Source organism: Myxine glutinosa, chromosome 1 (assembly GCF_964187855.1).
Source record: "Myxine glutinosa chromosome 1, kmMyxGlut1.1, whole genome shotgun sequence".
NCBI classification, from domain to species: Eukaryota; Metazoa; Chordata; class Myxini; order Myxiniformes; family Myxinidae; genus Myxine; species Myxine glutinosa.
In genome coordinates this window covers 108,870,119-108,893,347 of record NC_136261.1, presented here as the reverse complement: position 1 = coordinate 108,893,347, position 23,229 = coordinate 108,870,119, and positions in this window count along the sequence as shown.

The following is a 23,229-nucleotide window of genomic DNA, read 5'->3' as shown; positions in this document are numbered from 1 at the left end:
CTCCTGTCTGCAAACCCTGGCTAAATCACCTGAGTTCATCCCCACCGTACAAAGCAACATCAAGCTCACCCTGTTCAATACCCGGTCCCTCAACAACAAAAGCCTCATCCTGAACGACTACATTCTGGAAAATAAACTGGACTTTCTCTGTCTCACTGAAACCTGGCAACAACCACTGGACTACTTCTCACTCAACCTCACTACACCCAATGGATATTCTTACATCAATAAACCACGCTCGGAGGGCCGAGGTGGTGGAATTGCCATAATTCACTGACAGGACATCAAGACCAGCCTCATCTCCATCTCATCTGCTCCATCATTTGAACACCTGGCTTTTAAACTCTCTGGTCACACACAGTCAGTCATGGCTGTCGTCTACCACCCTCCCAAACCACACCCATCATTCCTGTCTGACTTCTCCTACTTTCTGACCCAGCTCTGTTCCCTCTCCCCCTCAATCCTCCTCCTCGGTGATTTCAATATCCACATGGACTCCAATGACTCCACAATAACCACTGACTTCACTGATTTACTCACCTGCTTTAACCTCACTCAACATGTTACCTTTCCTACCCATAACCGTGGGCACATTCTGGACCTTGTCTGCTCTACTGGATTAATTTTGCACCATCTCTCTGGCTCCGACCTCACCCTCTCTGACCACTTAGCCATCACTATGACCATCAACATCCCCACCCCAGCACCAAGGCATTATCGCACTATCAACTTCCGTAAGCTAAACGCTCTTTCACCTACCTCATTCTCATCCACCCTCTCTGAAAAAATGTCCACTTCTCCCTTCGTTGACCTCCACACCCCTTCTGACCTCACTGACTACTACAACCACACTCTCTCCTCCTGCCTTGACCAGCTTGCACCTATAAAAACCAAAACAGTTTCTTTCACCCATTCTGCTCCCTGGTTTACCCCTGAACTCCGCCTGATGAAAACTCGTGCTCGCCAACTTGAAAGACTCCGCAATAAAACAGGTCTCACAATTCACTCCCAAGCTTACAAGGACCACCTACAACACTAAAAAGATGCCCTCTCCCGCACCCGCTCCGCCTACTACTCTCAAATTATCCACTCTGGCTCTGGAAACCCAAAATCACTCTTCTCTACAATAAACAAACTCCTCAGCCCCCTGGACACCACCACCCAGTCATTCACAGTAGACAACTGCATCTCCTTCCTTTCATTCTTCCAAAGCAAAATTGACAACATCTACAGCATCTTAACCACCACCGCACCTGCTCCCCCTCAAACCACCTGCCCCCCTTATCCTGCCAACTCCTGTCTCAGTTCTCCCCAGTCTCCCCTATTGACCTCTCTGAACTCCTCATAGGAATGAAAACTGCCACCTGCACTCTTGACCCCATCCCCTCCAGCTTTGTCAAGGCCTCCCTTCCTGCTCTCTCTCCACTTATCACTGCAACAATAAACTCCTCCCTGTCTACAGGCATCGTCCCACCATCCCTCAAAATTGCTGCTGTTACCCCCATTCTGAAAAAACCTGGACTCAACCCTGACACCCTAAACAACTTCAGACCCATCTCCAACCTACCTTTTCTGTCAAAAGTTTTGGAACGCGCTGTAGCCACTCAACTTAAACATCACCTCTCTGCCAATAACCTGTATGAAACATTCCAATCCAGATTCCGCTCCAACCACAGTACTGAAACTGCTCTCCTCAAAATCACCAACGACCTTCTCCTCTCCTCTGACGCTGGAAACCTCAACATTCTCATCCTCCTCGAACTCAGCACCGCCTTTGACACCATCAATCACACCATCCTCCTCACCCGACTTGAAACCACCTTTAACATTACCGGCACTGCCCTCTCTTGGATCAAATCATACCTCTCCGACAGACGCCAGTTCATCTCCATCAATAATTGCAAATCCCCCACTGCTCCCCTCCCCCAAGGTGTCCCCCAAGGTTCAGTTCTTGGCCCCCTCCTCTTCATCCTGTACCTATCCCCCCTTGGTCACTTAATCCGCCATCATGGTCTCCAATTCCACTGCTTCGCCGATGACATCCAGCTTTTCATCTCCACCAAGTCCATCTCCACCGCCACCCACTCTATCCTGACAAACCTCATCACTGAAATAAAAATCCTGGCTTCAAATCAACTTCCTCAAACTTAACTATGATAAATCTGAAATAATCATCATTGGCCCAAAAACGCTCACCAAATCCACCCATAACTTTGCCCTCAACATCGACGGTTTCCCAGTATCCACCTCCCCTCACATCCGGAATCTTGGCATCATCTTTGACCAAACCCTCTCCTTCGACAAATACACTAAACAGATCACAAAGACAGCCTTCTTTCACCTGGAAAACATCGCCCGTCTCCGTCCATCCCTCTCCTCCACGGCTGCAGAAACCCTCATCCACGCCTTCATCACCTCCCGTCTGGACTACTGCAACAGCCTCCTCTTTGGTTCACCCTCAATAATCATCAATAAACTCCAATACATTCAGAACTCCGCTGCACATCTACTCACCCATTCCCGGACCCGTGACCACATCACCCCCGTCCTTTACAAGCTTCACTGGCTCCCCATCCCCCAGATAATCCAGTACAAAATCCTCCTCTTGACCTACAAAGCCCTCCATAACCTGGCCCCATCCTACCTGACTGACCTCCTCTCCAGACACACTCCCACCCGCAACCTCCGCTCTGCTGGTACCAACCTCCTGACCCTCCCCCCCCCCCCATGCGGACCAAATTCAGATCCTGGGAGGACAGGGCCTTCTCCATCGCTGCTCCCACCCTCTGGAACTCACTACCTCACACCATCAGAGACTCTTCCCCCCTCACCACATTCAAAACATCACTCAAGACCCACCTGTTCAACACTGCATTCAACATTTAACCCACAGCATTTAACCCCTGACTATCTCTTCTCCTTCTCCTTCCTTTTGCTTTGATTATATTTACCTGTTGATTTTGTCTTTTTGCACTTGTTTTTTTGTACTCTGTCAAAGCGTCTTTGGGCTTCTTGAAAAGCGCTATATAAAATAAATGTATTATTATTATTATTATTAAGCACAAAACCCCTAAGTGATTGTTACATCCCAAGGAACACTTTAAGCATTATTGCTGGCCATTAACAAAAAATACCATCAAAACTTTTTTAGTGCATCATTTTGGCTCTTGGCAGGCAGACTCACACTCTAAATGGATTTCCTAGTTCTGACGCGCTTTGCCCAATAATATGACTTAAATACTTCTTCCACTCAGGTCTTCAAATGCATTAACCCATTGTGACTTGTGAGTAATGTCTTTCGTAGAGCTTTTTAGAGCACAGCACGTACACACTCGCACTCCCCCTCACACATTCCCTCTCTCACACACTCACTCACACTCATGTACTTTATTATGATTATATATTGCCCAAGTCCAATCAAGATACATAGTAACCAATCTTGATGAGCAATTAAAGTCTGAAATACTGTAAGTCTTCAGTTAACGTCAGTCAAAGAAGACGTATTAGTCATACACTATTTCACTCCCTCCAGCAACTATTATTATCACACGAACCCGGGTGACACTCCCCCTAAAATAGATTAATTAATTATGTAAAATGATTAAAAATCACGGGGCAACCCGGGTTACCGCGTGGTGGATAATATTTAAATGACGAAAAGGCAAAAATCAATGTTGTTTTGAAGATAAAATCACATTGGTGAGATTGCGTGGCTCATGATTGACAAGTTCTGGTGGCAACTCCTGCTTATACAGGAATATGAGCTCATACTCTGGCTGGCTGATGGCGAGCAGTGACAATAATGCTGGGGATACATTGTCATGTTCTTCAAAAATAAATTTACACGATACCTTCAATCATGACTTACTTATGATCAAGGCAGGAGCTGATAATCTTACTATAATTCACCAAATGTCTGTCTGCCCGTTCGAAGGTACCGTAAAAACTGCTGAACAGATCGCAAAGATATTTTGGGTGGATAATCCTGGGACCCCTAGGAGTAAAATAGGCTATATAGTTTTCCCAATTTCAGCGTTGGTCTCCAGCATTCTCAAGTTTGGACTCCCGCATAACATTCGCCTTCGCATAACGTTCAGTGTGACGATGTTCTCATTGTGACGATCTTACTATAATTCACCAAATGGCCGTCTGTCTGTCTGTTCGAAGGTACCGTAAAAACTGCTGAACCGATCTCAACGATATTTTGTGTGGGTAATCCTGGTATCTCCAGGAGTAAAATAGGCTATTTAGTTTTCCCAATTTCAGCTTTAGTCTCCAGAATTCTCAGGTTTGGACTCATCTATAACATTCGCGTTCGCATAACGTTCATTGTGACGATGTTCTCATTGTGACGATGTTGTGACGATGTATGTGTTCACGGTAGTGTTTGACGTGACGGTGTGAACGTAATTTCGTAACGTTTTTCGTTTCGTAATCCTTCAATGAACGTTTAATGTTTAATGAACGTTTAATGCCCTTCGATGTCCGGGGCCGCACACGCGCTACAATGGACGGGCCAGTGTGTACCTTGCCCTTCGCCGTTAGGCTCGGGTAAACTGCTGAGCCCCATCCGTGATGGGGACTGGGGCTTGAGACAGTATCCCACGAACAAGGAAATCCCAGTAAGCCCGAGTCATCAGCTTGCGTTGATTAAGTCCCTGCCCTTTTTACACACCGCCCATCACTACTACCGATCGGACGGTTTGATGAGATCCTCAGATCAGCCCCTGCACGGGCCGTTCTCGGCTCGTGCCGGTGCACCGAAAAGATGAGCGAACTTGACTGTCTAGAGGAAGTAAAAGTCGTAACAAGGTTTCCGTCGGTGAACCTGCGGAAGGATCATTATCGGGACAACATGAGAGCAAGCGAGACGTGAGACGTACGTGGTACGTGATCGTCCATGTACTGTTTAGCCATGTACTGTTTAGATTTTGATGATTTGCGTGTGATATGATTCAACGGATGTTTATATGAATCGTTTAAAATTAAAAAGCCTTCAATTCTGATATTTTACCTTTTCATTTGGGCTTCCCAATTGAAGCCCCGTCCGTAGGGTGGGTACTGTTGCTAGCGTTACGGATTCGTCACTTCCGTTGTTGTGGTTCTCATCCACTGTAAACATTTTTGGTTCCAAGTACTATTATTGTTATCGTTTAAGTGAATTGGAGATAACATTTTTCAAAAGGTAAAAAAAATTAATGTTTTAAAAAGAAACCAGAAACCAGATCGGGAACCCGATGAAGAAGAAGAGGAAGAAGAAGAGGAAGAAGAGGCGGAGCGAGTAAGGTGGAGAAGAAGCCAAGCTGCTTTGAGGTCTTGAGCAAACGCTGGCGAACGGGGGTCACAAGTGAACTTTGGGTTTCCTGGGAAAGGGATTCCTGCGACAGAGTTGTTATCGCTGTGACAGATAAACCTGCGTGACAGATTTTGCGGTTGATTCCGAAGAGAATCATTGGAGTGCCGTTACGTCTCGAGAACGGACCGTTGGCCATTTTGCCTCACGCCTGATTTCGCATCGCTCCAGGTTTTTCACCTCGCTCCAACCAACGCATCCAGCTGTTAGCTTGGTTTGCATGTGTAATGTGGATTTCGAGTGGGAATTTGAGGTTCGCCGTGTGGGGAGCCGTTGAACATCTATACCCGAAGGTGTGATTTCCCAATTGCCTCTTGAGGGTACTTTTGCCCATCTTTGGCAGTGTGACTGTCAACCGAACGGGATTCTGGTCTTGATACAACATCGTTCTGATGATCACTGGAGCGTGGATCGACTTTGGTTTGAAGCTGGGACAGAGACATTGGGAATGTTATTTTCGCTCACTTGGAGCACAGTGAGTTATATTGTACAAAACTGATGGTACCATCATAGGAATGATATATTGGTTGTACAATTGATTAATATTGTTATTGTACTGTTATTCTTGTGTGTCCTTAATACAATACTTGTTTGTTGGTAACAATTGGTGTGGTTTCACCATTGATCTTTGACACACAGAATAACACATCTTTCTGCCGTGACTCCTCTCGGCGCTCGGGGGTACACCGTGACCGGGGTTTGGGGAGGAGCACGTAACACTAGTTAACTCTAACTTCACAATTGCAAACTCCTGCACTAGGATTTTATACAGATGATCTGCTTTTACAACGGTTTGCAATGGTGTTAGAAGTTGAAATGGGAAGAATAAGATAAAGTCGATTTTGAATAAGATTTTGTCGAAACTGGTCTTGTATGTACCTATTGGGGTGTCTTGAATAGTATTCTTGGCGTTGGTTTTTCATACCTGTGTACAGAATCGTCGGTCTCTCTTATCGCGTATTCTGAGGCCTAAGTGTAGTACTAGGCTACTGTGTCCAACCTTGGCTTGAGGCTTCGTTTTTGTCTCAGCGGTTCTCTGATCGCGCTGCAATTATTTTCCGGTCTCTGTTTTTCACGGTCTTTTCATCCCATACTTCCTTGTTTTAAAATCTCAAAAAAAAAAAAAAAACCCAAAAACATTTCCTTCTGTTCTTATTCGTTTATTCGTTCTTATTTGTTCGTTCGTTCGTTTTTCGACCACGTTGTTTCGTTTGTGATCACGTTGTTAAAAAATGTCTCATCTGACCCCTGAAGACCTGTATTCTGTCATATTCTATAACACCTTTTTCTTCTTCTTCTATAAAAGGATGCTTTCGACTTGCTCACCAAATCCATTCATTCCAAAAAAAAATTCCATCTCTTATAGTGCATCTTTCATTCATTCCCTAAACTCTCCAGCACTCCATCCTCCCTCCAGCGTCCTCAAACGTATTTTTTACTCGAATGTCTCAAGAAACTCATTTTGCAATAAATGATCGTTTCCCATTAATCGTACATTTTTCAAAATCCCATCACCCCAAAATCCCATTTCCCATCACCCCTCCCCTCTAAATCTACCCCCTTGCCCATCCCCTCCAAATCATCCCCATCACCCATCTCTTTCAAATTTTCCCCATTGCCCCTCCCATCCAAATCTTCCCAATCACCCATTCCTTTCAAATCTCCCCCCACACCCCTCCGCTCCGAGACTCTCCCTCGCTCCTCCCCTCCTAGACTCCCCTCTCACCCCTCCCCCTCAAAGCGTCCTCCCCGCTTCTTCCCCCTTCCAACTTTCACCTTCATCTCCCTCGACCTTCTGCCTCGCTCTTTCCCCTCGTCAAATAACACCTCACTGCGCCTCTCCCAATCACCATCAAACCTTTTGTCTGCCCCATTCTTCCCTTTCTCCAAGCTATTCTGTAATCTCCGACACACCTTCAACAGCTCTCCCTACCTCTTCCTCCTCTTCCACATCTTACCCTTCCGCTCCCCCCCCCCCCCCTGTTCTGTATCCGATGCTCCCCCTTCCTCTTCCTTAACAGTATGGACCTCAAACATCCGGGGCCTTCGCTCAAACTTGTCTGATCTCTCCATACAGGTTGCTTCTGACAAACCAGACGTGATCTGCTTAACAGAAACTTTCGTCCTTCATGATGTCTCTGATTCCTTGGTATCTCTCCCAGGTTACTCCCTCCTCCGGTATGATAGACCTGAGCCTCGTCCTGGAGGTGGGGTTGCTATCTTTCTAAAAAACTCTCTTCCTCACTCGCCCTGCACTGCCCTCTCTCCACCTCACCCCCAGGAATACCTTTGGCTACGGCTTCCCCTTCGCTCCCACCTTTTGTTCATATGTGTGTTGTACCGTCCACCAAACAGTGATGACTCCATCTACATCTCGCTGTCTGAGAATATGGACCAACTTCTATCTACCCATCCCAACTCTCTCTTCCTCATATGTGGTGATTTCAACTGTCACCATGCCAGTTGGCTAGGTGTGGGTACCGCTCTCACAAGCCATGGCTCTTCAGCAAAGGACTTCTGTGACTCACTGGGACTGACACAATCTGTCAATTTCCCGACCTGGATTTCAGTCAACGGAGCATCTTCTCTTCTGGACTTGGTTATGACTAACTTCCCTGAAAATGTCTGCTGCTCTTCTTCTGCTCCAATCGGCTCTTCTGATCATGTGCTTGTTAAAGTGGACATCTCTCTGACCATTCTCAGAGAGCCTCCTCAGCGTCGACGAGTCTGGCATTTCACTCAGGCCAACTGGCACGGTCTTCAAGCAGCCATCAATCATCTGGACTGGTCTCCCATCTCTACTGCCTCTGAAATAAATTCTTCCTGGGAATTCTTCCAAAGCAAACTGCTCTCTCTCATGCACAGATTTATCCCATCTCGTCTTCTGTTGTCTTACCCTTCCTCCCGTCCATGGTACACGGAATCTTGTGGTGAGGCTATTGCCCAGAAACAACTTGCTTTCGTCTCCTGGAAAGCAAATCCAACGGAAGGAAATCTCATTTCCTTTCACAAAGCCCGAAACAAGTGTGTGTCCACCCTCAGGAGAGCCAGGAAACAATATCTCTCCGTTCTCAGGACCGAACTCTCTTATCTGTCTCACTCTTCCAAATCCTGGCGGCGTCTGGTCAAATCTGTTTCTGGTGTTTGTTCCCCCTCCATCCCCTTCCTCACCTCAAATGGCCACACGGCTGACTCCGCGCATGAAAAACCTGAATGCCTCAACTCTGTGTTTGCCTCTAAATCTTCTGTCCCAAACCCATCCCTCTCTGTACCCACCGTACCCAGTCGTACCCAGCTGCTACTGGACTCTGTGTCCTTTCCTCCTGACAAGGTGGAAAAGTTTCTGTCAACCCTCGACTCGGATTCTGCAACTGGACCTGACGGCATCAGCCCACGGGTCCTAAAATCCTGTTCTTCCGCTCTTTCACTCCCTCTCTCTGTTCTCTTCACCCTCTCTTTTGCTCAAGGTCATCTTCCTTCTGCTTGGAAATCTGCCAACATCACCGCTTTGCACAAAAAAGGTGCAAAAACAGATCCCAGCAACTACAGACCAATCAGCCTTCTCCCAATTATCAGCAAAGTCATGGAATCCATCATTGCTTCAGATATGAAATCTTTCCTCTTCTCCAATGGCTTGATCTCTGATCATCAATTTGGTTTCAGACCTGGACACTCTACTCTGGACATGCTGCTTCTGCTTTCTCAACAATGGATGGAGGTCCTCAATGTCAAACAGGAAATTAGAGCTGTCTCCCTCGACATATCACGTGCCTTCGATACGGTCTGGCACCCCGCCCTGCTCACCAAACTCTCCTCTTTTGGTATCAATGGAAATCTCCACGCATGGCTGGCGGACTTCCTCTCTAGTCGTAGTCAACGTGTGGCCCTGAATGGGTTTCTCTCATCTCCTCTTCCTGTTCAGGCTGGAGTTCCACAAGGCAGTGTTCTGGGCCCTGTGCTTTTTCTGGTCTTCATCAATGATCTCTCTGACTCTCTTGAAAATCCTCTGTATCTCTTTGCTGATGACTCCACTCTCTGTCGCTCCATTCTTCATCCCTCAGATCGGCAGTCTGCTGCCTCCTCACTCTCTGCAGACCTGGACAAAATCACAGACTGGGCAAACAAGTGGAACATGTCTTTCAATCCTGACAAATCTCACACTCTTACGATGTCTCTCCGAAAAGACCGACTGGACAACCCTCCCATCCACTTTCTGAATAATCCTCTCCAAGAAGTTCTGTCACTCAAGCTTTTGGGTCTCACTATCTGCCATGATCTTTCCTGGGAAAACCACATTTCAAATCTGGCCTCCAAAGCCAGTCGCCGACTGGGCATCCTCCGTCGTGCAAAGTCCTTCCTTGGCACACCTGAGCTCCTCACCACATACAAGGCTTTCATCCGCAGCTCAATGGAATACTGCTCTCCCCTCTGGGCTGGTGCTCCTGCCTCACACCTAGCTCGTCTTCACGCTGTTGAAACCAAAGCATTCAGAATCATTGGAATCTCCCACGATGAAGCTAACTCCAAGGGCCTCTCACTCACTCACCGCAGGCAGGTTGGTGGTCTTTCCATCTTCTACCGACTCCTCTCTGGCCTTGCCCCCCCAGCTCTCTCTGGGCTCTGTCCCGCAAATATTCCTACAGGTCGCACAAGATCTGCCTGCAACCCTCTTAAGGTCAAACTGCCAAAATCAAGACTCTCTGCTCACCTTCACTCCTTCATTCCTCCCTTCTCCCGCCTCTGGAACAAACTCCCTCACTCTCTTCAATCCCACTCCACCCTCCAGGTCTTTAAAACTGCTGTTCACCACCATCTCTTATCTTCCCCCATCCAAAACCTTGATCTTTTCTACCCCCGCTAATTTCACCCAGATTCCACTTTTTTGAAATACCAACTTCTGTCCTGGAAGTCCTTGGTGTCCTTGTGTTTTATACTTCTCCCTCCACCCACCCCCCCTTCCCACCCCTCCTCCCCCAAAGCCCTCTCCCTTCCACACATCTTCCTGCTCTCAAATGTTGTGTTTGTGTGCTTCCCCTTCTCTCCCCATCTTGTTTTCCGCTCCCTCTTGTTGTGTGTTTTGTTTGTCTTGTTGATTTGTTTGTGAAGTAAATGTTAGCTCTTTCACGAGCCTCGATTCAGTATACAAAAAAAAAAGAAAAAAAGCATGCATCGGTTAGAAATAGAGCTGAAAGTAGTGCGGGGTGATGTTGGGTTGTGAGACTCCCCTCTGTCTTCCAGAAATCAAATCAGTGTCTTGATAGCTACAAAATTATCAGGTTTTTTTTCTCAAGAATATCTGACATGACTGGCTTTTTGGATTTAGCGCAGGAGGGATTTTTTTTCAAATTGACCGATTTGATATTCTGATTTGGAGACAAAGACTGGCTAAGCTGTGTAACCAGGGTTCGAACCCCGACCCAGCTATAAACTGTCATCCTGGTGTTTCACAGGCAGAATGATACGTCAATCCCTTGGAACATTAGGCTTCATTGGGCTACCTATTGCCTGCTCCCTGGCCAAATTACGAATTCCTGCCCTGGAGTGCAGAGGGCATCACTTCAGCGGCACAACCATGCTCTCAACCAATGATGCTCAACCTTGTGCTGCATATCTAAAGAAGATCTGATGACTTGCCTGATGGTACTGGGATACTAAGTTTATTTTTACATTGTCTGCTTCTCCAAAACATTTTCTTCTTTCCTGGCTCCACCCAAACACCCCTACCAACCTTTTCTCTAAAGTCCTTTCATCCTCTTTTTCTATCCTCCTTGTTTTACATGTAAACACTATGTGACTACATGAAGCTCCCCCATGAAGATTAGTCACTGCTGTAGGGGTTGGTAATGTCGGTTCAAAAGCTGTTTTTGTGTTCCAACACCTAAATGCTCCTCACTATCAAGGTTTTGTGGCAAAAAAGGCACTAAGAAGCAAATCTTGTGAAGTGATACTGATGTGGAGCACTCACCATTCATGGAGTTGATTCTCAATGCTTTTGTACTAATCTTCTCCAAAGAATGAGAAATAAAAGGAGGCCATGAGAGGATAATTCTTCAACATGCTCAAGGCATACCACACTTTGGCAGTAGCGAAAAGCGGTCTTTGGAACAATCACGGCACATCCATTAGATGTTTTCTGTTGCAGTTGCTTGCTCAATGACATTTAAACCTCTGTCATTCAAAGATGTTGTGAAATTGTTCATTGCTCTCAATTATACTTTTTAAACAAAAGCGAAGTTAGTGGAAGAGTTCAGTTGTACAAATGTCATTTTGACAAAAGATAATAATTTGGCAGTTAGCTCAGACTGAATGGCTTGGCCTGTGATATGCCCTTTCACTAAAGGAATAGTCAAACATTCCTTCCACTTCAGGCATTGAGAATTACTGGGATTTTCTCAAAAATACCTCCACCCTTTGTTGCTCCAGTTCATCTCTTATCACACTCAGCATTTGGTACCTTGCAGACATTGGTAAAAAATAACATCAGAATATCATGAATCTGTTCTTAATTCGGAAGAAAAAAACTCATGTAGTGAAACCTTTCTTCACAATGCGTATGCCAATGGTCTGTCCCTTTTCCCAAAAGACCTGGCAGCAACTGGTAAAGTGAGTTTCGGATGTGTGTTCCACATCGATTCCCTCATTGCTCATTCAATAAAGATCATGTCACTGTATCGATTCTGTTGAAGGCAAAGCAGAGCACCTACACTCTCATCTTTGAATTGAAAGGATAAGTCCTTAATCCATCTTTCTTTGCCCCCTCCTTTCCCCCAAATGACCTTCCCTTTATACTGCTGCAAATCCCAAGAGTCACGCAGAACCTGAAGTCCAATTCCTTGGCTATCACGTGTTATTTCCCAATGTCCAAAGGGCGTTGTTGCATCTTCAGATACGTAGGGCTGCCGAAGCAGTTTCTTGGCTATTGGGCACAATTCTGGATGGGTCACCACTCCTACGCAGGACACTAGAATGGCTCATTCATCCCAGTAAGCTGGTACTCACTTTGCCAAGCTCTGTAGGATGGCAGGCTGAGTCAACCCATCTGGTGTTATTTCAATAGCATGACAGAGACTTGAACTCAGGACCCTGAGATCTCAAGCCAGCCACCTTAACTGTTAAGCCAATGTTAAGCTTTTTGCAGTGATGAGCCTAGAAATAAAGCCAATAACCAATTTTACTTTGTAACATGCAGCCTCTCAAATTATAGATGCTTGTGTTTTGCCAGTCACCGGAATTCCAGGATTGCAAGAAAAAAAACAATTAAAAAACACTCACAAATTTACAAGCATTGTTGATGCAATCTGGTTGTTGAGTTACATGTCATGTGCACAATTGTCGATTACCTACATATCCCATTTTTATACGATTCCCAGGCTGGGAGGATGGCTTAGAGGTATACCCACTCACCTATAAGCTGTTTAGCCTGGGTTTGAATCCTGACACAGCTACAGTCATGTGAAAAAGTAAGTACACCCCATGTAAAGTTTTGACTCTTTCAACATATTTCAACATACAGCTATTTGATCTTCATTTCAACAATATTGATAGATAATGGTGATATAATATAACAAATATCATGAAACATTTACATTTTGTAGTCCATTGTATAATTTAAATAAACATATATGCAAATTTCGCATGTGGAAAAACTAAGTACACCCTTGGCTCTAATAGGTGGTATTGCCCCCTTTGGCAGAAACAACCTCAAGTAGCCGTTTCTTATAACTGTCTAACAGTCTCTGACATCGACTGGGAGAAATTTTTGCCCACTCCTCCATGCAGAATTATTTCAGCTGTGCGATGTTTGAGGGGTTTCTTGCAGGCACAGCTCGTTTCAAATACCACCACAACATCTCGATGGGATTTAGATCCGGGCTTTGACTTGGCCTTTCCAGAACCCTCCATTTCTTTCTTTTCAGTCATTCCTTGGTGGATTTACTGGTATGTTTGGGTCATTGTCATGTTGCAAGGTCCACCTTCGGTTGAGCTTCAACTTGCTGACAAATGGCCTCACATTATCCTCAAGCACCCTCTTGAACAATGAAGAATTCATAGTGGATTCTATGATGGTGATCTGCCCAGGCCCTGATGCAGCAAAGCTGCCCCAAACCATAATATTTCCACCACCATGCTTTACAGTTGGTATCAGGTTCTTGTGGTCAAATGCTGTCTTTGGTTTTCGCCAAACATGTCTTCTGGTATTGTGGCCAAATAGCTCTACCTTTGACTCATCTGTCCAGAACACATTGTTCCAGAAGTGCTGGTCTTTGCCGAGGTGTTCATTGGCAAACTTTAGTCTTGCCCTGATGTTCTTTCTGGACAGCAAAGGTTTCCTCCTGGCACACCTCCCATGTAGATCAAATTTGTGCAACCTCTTTCTAATGGTAGACTTGTGCACTTTGACATCAACAGTGGCAAGAACTACCTGTAGGTCCCTTGATGACATTCTGGGGTTCTTAGAGACTTCTTTCAGCATCTTGCGGTCTGCTCTCGGGCTGAACTTGCTGGGGCGGCCTGGCCTGAACAAGTTGGCAGTTGTTTGGAATCTTCTCCACTTGTAGATGATCTTCCGGACAGTCGAATGATTGATTTCAAATTGTTTGGAGATCTTTTTAAATCCCTTCCCAGAGTCGTAGGCATCTATAACCTTCTTTCTGAAGGCCTCAGAGAGCTCTTTTGATCTTGGCATGGTGACGCCGCACACTTCAACAACAAAGAGTAAACCAAACTAAATGTCTGAGGTTTAAATAAGACAGGTTCCTCCAAGATCCTCTCTAACGATGTTCTCATCATTTGCACCTGAGCTGGTGCACCTGATTCTAATTTTAGGTATTTGAAGTAGTGATAAATGTGGGGGTGTACTTACTTTTTCCACATGCGAAATTTGCATTTATGTTTATTTAAATTATACAATGGACTACAAAATGTAAATGTTTCATGATATTTGTTATATTATATCACCTTTATCTATCAATATTGTTGAAATGAAGATCAAATAGCTGTATGTTGAAATATGTTGAAAAAGTCAAAACTTTACATGGGGTGTACTTACTTTTTCACGTGACTGTATAAACTGTCATCCTCGAGTTTCACAGGCATGGTGATTCATCAATGTGTGTGCTGTCCCACGGATGTTAAACTGGTGTCTTGTCTGCCAACATTAGTTGATGGATGTTGAAGATCCAATGGTGCCCCTCGGGAAGAGTATGCGAGCTATCGCTGGCACCATGGACAATTGACAAATTTCTTCCCTAACCTACAGAGGACGTTACATCAGTGGCACAGCCGCACACTCAGCCAATGATGCTACTCCACAACCTTGTGCTGCATACGAAACATACAGTGCAATATACTCTTCTATTCTCGGAGATATACTCTTCCCGTAATGTACAAGTCCACAACGTTCAAATCCCTTGAGCCCCAGATTTTTATATAACATGTTCTGCACAGAGTGAAATACTTCATCATTTAACATAGAAGACATGTAAGACACACAAAGGGAACCTTTCTTTCTAGGCTTTTCATGTCCCTGCTGGAAAATTGGTGGAAGCCTATGCATCATTCTCTTTATGGCAACAGGGAGAATCTCAGTGATGGTGAGAAACACTAGGAGCACTTCAGCTAGCACACCCTATAGCATACCTGACCGTGCATACTCCATTTTTTATAGACCAAGTCGACCCAAGTGGGCTCTCGTGCAAGGCTGGCTCTGTCTGGCTTCAGTCAAATCAACATGGGAGAAAGCAACTCTGCTTATAGCAGGATGACTGGGTCAGACAGGCCCAGCCGAACCCATACAGCTCGGCCTTGCACTGGGAAAGCCTGAGTTTCAGGTGCAGAAGAAAGGCTCCCGTAGGTGAATAGGTCACCCAGACAGCCTTTCACTGCAGGGGCTGCCACAAAGAGGAGACAGAGCCCCGTTCACATCAGCAGCTTTAGAAAGAGGAGACAACAAGCAACCTTCCCATAATGTTCTGCTGTGGCACATTTATCCATACAAATTTTCCCTGCTTCAAGACTGCACATACCCAACTTCAATAATGTGACAGGGCAATCCTAAAATTCTTTCACATTGGTACATTTCTGCCACAGAGGGAAGAGAGTTGTGGTTGGGGGTAGTGGGATCTCGGAAAGCCAGCAGTGTCTCACCCCTTCCCTATCCTTGAGTGGTGAGGATAAGGGAAAGTCTGGACGTTTTCTGTTAAATTTAGCTTGTCTCTTTAACTGCACAAAGCAAATAGACCAAACAACGCTCTGTTCAAGATGGATACAAAATCTTTGTGGCCAAAGGTCGTTCTAAAATAGTCAGCGTGAATGAAATCGACGGAAGACATTTTGATGCACTTACAAAATCACAGCAAAACCCTGATATTGTCTTCCATTCAAATCCTGCAGTGATATCTTCATAACAAACATTTCTGGTGAGTCCTGTAACGGCGTATATAATAGACCCTGTAATGGTCTCTAATTAGCTGGTCCTCAAAAGCTGCTCTTCCATTCTGGCATTTCTATCGACTGTTCTTTTCAAGAGGTCCTTTGGTATGAGTCATCTTCCATCGGTTGGTATAAGAGGTTGGAAATATTACTGCGATCTCTTATAATGACACCATGACAAATCTACAGATACATCAGCATGCCTCGACTCATTCGGATAATGATATTTTAATGTCATTCTTCTTCTCCAGCATCTGATCATCGTTATTGCTGCTGGTTTCCTACATTGCAGGACTTTTCCTATACTGATGGAGGGACTTTAAACATAAAGCAAGCGATCAACATGATTTAATTTATTACGATCATTTTACTCTTAGTCTTATTTGCGAAAGTTTTTGCATGTGGCAATCAAGTGCCTCTCCACACCTGACCTGTCAACTTTCCCCATGCACACCAAACATGATGGTATATTTTCCTATGCTCCTCTTATGGAGGCTCTATTCCATCCCGCCGAGGAAGGATGAGACCCAGGGGGTATGTGACCGAGAAGGAAAAGACAATGAAGGAAGAGACTGAGAAGGAAGAGACCAAGACCGAACTACAGTGGGACTGCGAGTGGAGATGATGACCAACCAGTGGCAGTGAGGCACCATCTCAGAGCAGATAGGGGTGTCCCTGAGTGGGATCAGGCGTAACCGGGAGTACCGCGGAGGTCACAATGGAGGTCGCACAGATCTACATCGGGGACAGAGAGGGAAACAGAGCATGGATAAGGAGACAGCTTGGTCCATGAGTCATGCTTCCTTGCTGGGGTGAAGATGGGTACTTCGGGATCATGGAAGGCTCAGTTCAGTCTTCAAGGCTCACGAGTGGAGATGATGACAAGTGGTGGTGGTGTACACACACACACACACACACACACACACACACATGGATTGTGATTATATACACACTCTTTCACAGCAGTGATTGCACATGAATCGTGATTATACATACACACATACAGTACATACACTACAGATGTGTGTGTATGTGTGTGTGTGTATGCATTGCTGCGGTTTTGAGATTGTACATATGACTTCAATAAATGCTAAAGGTTTGCCCCTCATAGTTAGTTCCACGAGCAACACGTAGGCCCACTTGTAGTATTAGTTATGTCATAGTATGTGTAAGTATAGGCCATTTCCCCTATTAATATCTGCGTTGTGTAAAGACATGAGATTAGGTCCCGTTCATTTTGCGTCCACCCTCCAATTCCACCTCTATGGGTGGAATCCATCCCAAGCCCCATTTGACTGTCCCTAGTCGAGTTAACACAAGGCAGGCCCTCGAAAGCCAAAGGAGGGTTGAGATCGGCCGCAGCGGTAGGGGGTCGGTAAAGGTCATCAACCAATCAGGGCTCGGGCGGCATGGCGTGAGAGGGCATGGCAGAGAACGTCTGGTGAGTTCTGGAAGGTTCGCGGGGCGGGGCTATATAAGCCTATGCGAAAAGCCCTCGAGAGGACTTTTACAGCGAGCGCATATCGATAGGACTGGACTTGAGGTGGTGAGAGCATTGTGAGCACTTGTTGGAGCGCATCGAAAAGGACTTGTGGAGAGAACTTCGTTGCGATAGCACTTTGAGGATTTGAGGACTCTCTCGCTTTGAGGCTTTGAACTGTAACTCGCCATATTACGTACACGCCAGAGGGGAAGAAGAAGAGGCGTTGGCCGTACGAGTACGCGGCCACAGCCAAACGCGCCAGTGGCGAATAGCGAATATTCAAGCCATGCGAGTCAACGCGGCCATAGCCACCAGTGGTTAACCGCCAACCGCACCAGAGCCCACCCCCTACCGTTCGCCCTGTAATAACCATGTGCATCCAAACGGCGCGCTACGAGCTCCTGCCTTCTCCTGGATCCATCTGCACGGGACGAGCCAGGGACCGGAGGGAGCTGCACGAGAGCCATCCCTGGAAGCGCGGACCATCATCCTGCAGCTGCAATCCCTGTGTGAGTGTGAGTGAAATGGGCCCGTAGTCTATTGGATATTAAGTAAGACTGTGTAAGGATTGCCCTGTGTCTCTGCTTCTGAATCATTGTGAATAGTGTAAATAAATCTTGTTCTTCCTGTTTCCAATTCGATCGCCTTTGTGATTTCGCCATTGACTAAGTGTGGCACGAATAAGACCGCTAGAACCGGGTTCACCATCTAAACGGCGTGGATCACGTGTACGCAAAACCGCTCGGCGTATCAACACACGTGGTTCATGCGGAGCTTATTTCCTCGCTTCCAGGGAAGCACGAGTATTTAGGTAATAGCGAATTTGGTCCTAATACCCTATTTCACGCTGTCCGGATGGGGTGTCATAGGTCCCGGGTCCCGCCGGGCCAGTCAAAGACAAGGGGACTAATCCCCCCTTGGTAAGGGGAGAAGGCCGGCGTGGATCCGCACCAGTATATATATATATATATATATATATATAGATATATATATATATATATATATATATATATATTTATATATATCTATATATATCTATATATATATATATATATATATATATATATATATATATATATATATATATATATATATATATATATATATATTGTTACGGTCCGCGGTTAAGGATGTTGTTTGCCGAGCGGAGGCGCCGCGGCCGAACAGTTTCCCCGATTCACCCGATTCACCCAGACGTTGGCCGTATCGCGCCACAGCTATTCAATCAGGGAAAAGACAAAGACGACGGATGTGAAGAAAAGGAATAAGAAGACAAAAAAAAGGTTTGAAATACGATTACTATTTATTACTATTTACAGGCTCAAAGAAACCAAGGAGAAGGAAAGATAAGAAAATAATATACAGAAGCTTTTTAGAGACACAGTGCAAATTCCTAGCTTATACAGACTTAGTTGAATACCCAGGACAGAACAAACAGAACAAACTCACGTACACGGATGGGGAACTTGTAGGCAGGAATGGCTGGAAGGAGAGGAAAGTCCAATGGGTCCGGCAGCACGATCGACGTGTTGGACAGCCGCCGTCGCTTCGCGGCCCTGCTCAAAACCGCCGTCCAGGCCCCAAACGGCTGTCGAGTGTTGTTGCTGCTGTGGACGCTGCTGCTGGCGAGCAAGGTGACGAATAGCAGGCTTTGTGCTTCCCTGGATGATCTCTTCTTTTGGACCTCACAACCCAGCTCTGCCTTGGACCCTTTCAACTCAGCTCTTGTCATAGCTCATCTCTCCTCTCTTGGGGAACGTCCCGCGGCGGGTTATATAGGCCCCGCCCCTCAACCTTCGCGAACCTCCTTGATGTTTCTCTCCACACCCTCTCCAAGTCCAACCCCTTGTTCGTGGTTGGTTGAGTGGGGCTGACTCACTCCTCCCCTCTATGGCAAGGTGGGGACCCGCCTTTCTTCCCCAACCCTGCCTCATGGTCAATGGCGGCAATTGTTGGTTGGCAATGCGAATGGCAATTGTTGAAAGGGGAAATGGAGGTTTTTGGGAATGGGAATTGAAGGGAATCTATCTTTTTCACTTGGTGCAATGGAGTGTCATGTTAATGGAAGACAAGGCCTTACCCTAAAACACATAATAAAGATATAAACTACTGAACAAGGGTTTTATCGTGTCCTTCAATGTGTGCTTTATGGAATTAACTACCGGGACGCCCTTTTAACCTTTACACAACACTGGAGGCAGGAGGGGCCATATTCAAGCAATATTACACAATCAAAAAAAATACAATCCTCATATCCGCAACACTGCACCCTCCTCCTCTTAGGCACGTCCCGGGCCTACAACTTTAATTTAGTGTGACACGTAGGTGTAGTTCCCTCTACTTTTAACCTGACCCTGAGTGCGACAGTTTTAAAACATAAATAAATGTGTCCCGCTGCTCCATTGCACCCTGCCTAACAGACTCACGCCCACAGCTAACCGAATTGCGGAATGGTCTTCAAACTATACACTGATGGTGGGGAGCATTATTTACAGTGACGCTATTTTATTTACAAAACGTAACCCAGGACCTGTGATTGTTCTTTCTGGGGGGGAGACAGTCTGCTCTGCATCGATGCACCATGAAAGCACCCACAACGCACCAACACACCCTCAAGCACCAATCAGTGCACAGTCATCATTGTTCACTGAATAAAAATAAATCAACAACCCCTAACCCTGCAGGTGGTCTCTTGCTCTTCGGCTCCCTCTGCTGGCTATTATTATTTCTTCCAGTTGTTGTCTTTCTTTCATTTTCTTACTGGCGGCCTATTTGCAATAAAACTTGCCCAAACGTGTCCATGTTTATTTATTTTATTTATGGCCCACAGGGCCGACTAGTGTGGTTCACCTGTGGGGCATTGGTGCCCTGTGGCCAAGGTCTGCCAGCAAGATTTTGGGCCTTCATGGCCGGTTCCAGCAGAGGGGCCATGCCCCAACCCATGGGGTCCATAAGTGGTGCTCGGCCACAGACGTGTGGTCCATAAGGTGGTGCATCGATGCAGACAGCTGGTTCTGGGAGTTCCGGGCGCACAATGGCGGACTAACGCACGCTCCCCTCGGCGCACAGGTCCTCATGTGGGAGACAAAAGGGGATAAAGACAGATGAGCGAGGGGTAAGGTCACAAGGGTACACATCAACAAAGGCAATGCAAGGTGAAGTGCGTACGGAGAGCGAAGTGAGAAAGCTCGTCACTACCGTACGTCACCCCCCCTGTCACCTACACTACCCTTGCCCTTACCCCATATGTACAAAAATCTACACATTTACAAATTCGTCACTACTGTCACGTCTTCCCCATATTTCCCCTACACCAAATTCGTCTTCACTCCCTCTACTTCAAAATTTGCCATCACCCAATTCATCATCAATCCTCATAAGGAGGAAGAGATGGAACATCAAGCACAATGTCACACCCACGTCATGATGCGTCTCACATTCCAAACATTTGCATCATAAATAATCAAACAACCTGGCATGGTGTGGAGGTACGTCATCTCAGGTGAGTGGATGCAGATGGTGCAAGGAGATTTTCATCCTAACTACTTTCTAAATGACATTAACACACGTTACACTACCCGGGGTCTTTCCCTGCCAATCCATTGGCCAACTTACACTATGGGTTCTAAAAACCAATTCCCATTGACCAAACTGTGGTGCCTCCTCAATTTGGGGTCTCACTCCCCCGATGCAACTCCCTGTGCCCTTGCACAATTTCTGGGCTGAGACGTGTCGCTCTCCCAGCAGGTCTACCCACCTGCACACCTCCACCACTGCAGTTGCCACCCGAGCTTACCTAGCTCCTCACCCAAACCTATCTAATTGGGGAAGGCCCCTCCTGGCTCTGTCACCCCTCGGTGCCCTCTGGCACTGGGCTACCCGGGTCCGTCCTCCGGATCCTCGGGCCCCATCCACAACAACTCTACCGGCTCCCAGAGCCCACCTGCGGCCTCACCTGGCCGACATCCTCACAGTGGTGGAGTGCCCAAACCAACTACACACACTAACAGGCTACACGCCCAGCCATTTCCACAACACTAATGCACCCATCCAAATACCATTCTTTCACCCGCACCACAGATGCCAATATCCAACCACAATTTACCTGTACCCTCTACCTAACACTTACACTACCCTCCCCGGGTATTCGTGATGGGGGCCCATCCTTCCCCCATTCACACCTTCGCACCATCCACTCCACTCCATAGTTTCCACCAGACTCACTCCAAGACCATCCATTCCAATACTCCATATATTCCACACTCCATGTATTCCACACTCCATGTATTTCACACAACCATTCTCCATACACCTGTCGTTGCACACCTGTGCAATCACACCTGTTCACCATACACACGGCATCATCTAATCTACCTGGTGCCCTGCTAACTTAGTGCTCCCCGTCTTCCCTTTAAACTAAGCACATACCACGTCATTATCATCCACTCTAACCTACCTGCGTCCCCACTACAGGTATCATTGTCACTACCTAATCTTAACGTTACCTAATGTCAATCTCTAGGGCCCTACACATTATCCAAACCCTCCCTCGGCGAGCTTACACTGCCATAAACCCCATAAGTCTAGTGCTCCTTTGCCCCTGCTGTGAGGGATGGTGGATTGGCCATCCCATCACATGGGGCATCTCTTACTATAAATTTTGCTCGTCCAATTTCCACAAATCAAAATTTTCCAATTACTGCAAATTCTATTCACTTTTCTAAATTTCGGATCAAAACCACTATCACTATTATTATCATCACAGTCCACTCACTAGTGCCTCTCGGTGCGCCAATTCACTTCCACAGCCCGGCTTCGTAAAGCCGAGCAATGAATGCGGGTTGTTTGGTGCCGGCGGCTGGATGCGTCTGGCACTCGGTGCAGGGAAGGACGCTTACCCGGGCCGAGATCCCACGCACCACCTCGGCACGGAGCCATCCCATGGCCCGATCTCGACCTGCCGGAATGCCTCAACAAAAAGGGGTCGCCATGACGACCCTTCCTATCGGGCTGCCCGTTCCGCCTAGCGGAGCACGGACACGGCCGTTCCAAGCGCGGCCCAGCGTGGATCACGTACGGTGGTCCTTTCGAACCCGCCGTGGTTCGGATCCCCGCTGGTCCTCGCGGCACGCGAAACCCGGCACGCACCGAGGGCCCGATTCGGCTATAAGTCGCTCTAACCGCTAACCCGGTTACCGTCGAAGCCTCACCTGCATGCTCACACGCATACGCTACCCCTTTCACCCTCACCGAGCTCGGTGCTCCAACGCCGCCCGTACACCCCGCGTACTTCGCTATTGCAGTCATTCTTTTGCTCACAGACTTGGTCACACACCTGACCACCGAACACCTTTGCACACACTCGTCGTTCGCACACCTCACCAACACACCTCTTCGCGCCCCCTTCTCGGTCACCTCCTCTGTGACAATCACAGGTGTGCTCTCACTCGCACACCCTACCACGTGCCTCACGACCAATTCCAGTGTGCATTCCCACACACGCTCTACCATTCCAGGTGTGCATCCTTCCATTCCAGGTGTACATCCTCTCTCACCTGTCACAACCAACTCACGCTCCGTGTCACTCTCACTACTTTCACCACCACTCTTGACAGCGCACTCACCCTTACTCTCGACAGCGCACTCTTTCCTCATGCACCTGTCCGTTACACACCTTTCTCACGCATCCTCTTGCGCACACTCTCCCGTTACTTCCTCCGTAACACTCACCACAGGTGTACACCCTTCCGTTACATCCTTTGTAACACTCCCCACTACACGCTTCCATGTGCTCCCTCGCACACGCGCTACGGCCGACTCACTCTTGACAGCACACTCACTCCTTGGCGCGCACTTTTTCCTCACACACACGTCCGTTACACACCTTTCTCGCGCATCCTCTTGCACACACTCTCTCGTTACTTCCTCCGTAACACTCACCACACCGCGCTTCCATGTGCCC